The sequence below is a fragment of the Nicotiana sylvestris genome, chromosome 3 (genome assembly GCF_000393655.2).
Source record: "Nicotiana sylvestris chromosome 3, ASM39365v2, whole genome shotgun sequence".
NCBI classification, from domain to species: Eukaryota; Viridiplantae; Streptophyta; class Magnoliopsida; order Solanales; family Solanaceae; genus Nicotiana; species Nicotiana sylvestris.
This window is the reverse complement of record NC_091059.1, coordinates 215254642-215256916: the sequence shown is the minus strand read 5'-3', so window position 1 is coordinate 215256916 and position 2275 is coordinate 215254642.

Here is a 2275-nt window from a genome sequence, read left to right as displayed (position 1 = left end):
TTCGATTACTTTTAAAACTGTGGCTATTTTTGAATAACCACTTGTATATCTAGCTATTTTTGAATTTTTGATTCTTTTCCAAATGCCTATATTTCTTATAACATAATGTTAATAACTCTTGTTACCGTTGCTTCAGCGGAAAGAAGTTTTTCAAAAGCAAAATTGATAAATTCTTACCTAAGATAAAAAATGTCTTAAGAGACGTTAAATGGATTGACTATATTGTCAGTTAAGAAAAACTTATTAGGATAAATTGATTATAAGAAAATTATTAATAACTTTGCATCTAAAAAGTTTTTAAAAAAATAGATTTCAAATAAAAAATAATACTATATTATTTTTAAAAAAGAAATTCAAGCCCCTTATAAAATTTGGCTTTATGCCACAAAATTCATCGGATCGCCCCGTGCAGGATTAAAGTAGTTTTTACATGAATTAATGTTTACGTACAGAATATGTTTCACACTTTCACTAATCATTATAATAGGTTTCCAGGAAATAGAAGTGAAGGGAAAATAATGATAAAGGTAAAGAATTAAACCTTATTAGCACTAGCTAGCTTGATTATAAATGAAATATAATAGAGCTGGGTTATTAGTGATAGGATAATGATAAAAGTTGATTTTTAATCCCAATCCCCACAATAGTTGACCTAGCATTCGTGGTCATCTTTGAGGGGTTTTACTTTTACTAGGTGGAATGATAGGGGGAACAAATTTAGGCCAACAATGAAAAGCCAAAAAAACAACTTTTCTCCTTTTTTTTTTTTTTTTTTTTTTTGAATCTTCATAACAGATGGCTAATTAATGATATATAATGCTGATGATGTGATGATGATAATGCTTGACATTGATGTGTGCGGTGCTTTGAGTGTGTTTATAGACTTTGAATTCATCGCCGATTTCAAAAGGTTAATCATAAATTAATTAAGAAAAGAGCAAAACAAAACACAATTAACTTGTTAATAATTGAGCTGAGAGAGGGGGCGCATGAATTTTCTAAGCTATTGACATGAGAAAGAAGAAATAAATAAGTTGCCATGTTTGAAAGGAACACGCAATTTTCTACGTAGCGTTGATGGTGACAAAATCCAATTGGCTATGGCCTAAGTGACTTGTGATTTAATGAAAAAGTCCACATGCACTAGAATACTCCTCTTAATTGGCGTTTTCTTAATTTTATTTTCTTAGTGATGTAGACCTGTGAAATTTTTAGAAGCCAGAATAAAAGATGGGATCGTTATCTGGTAAAACTAAACCTTAGATTAAAGTAATAGGGTGAAATTTAAAAATAGCCAGATTTACAAGTGATAATTAAAAAATAATTACAGTTTTAAAAATAATTGAAATTTAGCCATTTTTTACGTAAAAATAAATCTAAATGAAATTACTGTTCAAATCCGGAAATATTCCAGCATAATATACTGGAGTTCCAGTATAATATATTGGTCCAACATAATATGTTGGAAGTTCATACACAAGTGCTCCCAATCTCCAGTATATTATGTTGTAATTTTTCGTTTATTGGAGTTACATCATAATATGTTGGAAGTTCTTACATAGGTGTATCAATCTCCAGTATATTATGCTAAAATTTTCCGTATTACAACAAAATAGTGATTATTTTTCAATAATTTTACTAATATTAATTATTTTTTAATTATCAATTCAAAAACTGGGTAGTTGATGCTATTTTCACAGAGTAATATATAGGTCAAAGTTTACTGCTTAATTAGCATTTAGCAATCAATTATTCGTCCACCGATTTGTTTCTAAAAGATAGGTGGAATGGAACGACTGTTCCGCATAGTAATTGCAAAATCATTTTGACATCCTTACCTATAGCTAGCAAAGATAATTTATTTATAGGTAATAAGAAAATATTGCACAATAAATTACTTCTTCCGATCCCCAATAAATATCTTTTTAAAGTTTTAGTACACATATTAAGAAAATTATTTGATAAGATTTATTAAGAGGTTATTTAACTTAATCACGCAATATCTCTTTTCATTTAATGAAGAAAAGATTTTTAAAAAATTCACTTAGGGCATCTATGACAAGAGTAAATTTGGAAAAAGATATTAATACCTCCTTAATATATTTTAAAAATCGCTTATTCGGAGTACTTTGTAATTGAGTTATTCTCCCTTCGATCCATTTTAATTGTCGTGGTTACTAAAAATTATAATTGATCCAAAATACTTATTATTTTAGAAAATTAAGATATAACTAATTAATATTATTTCATTTTGTTCTTAATATTAATTTTTCTT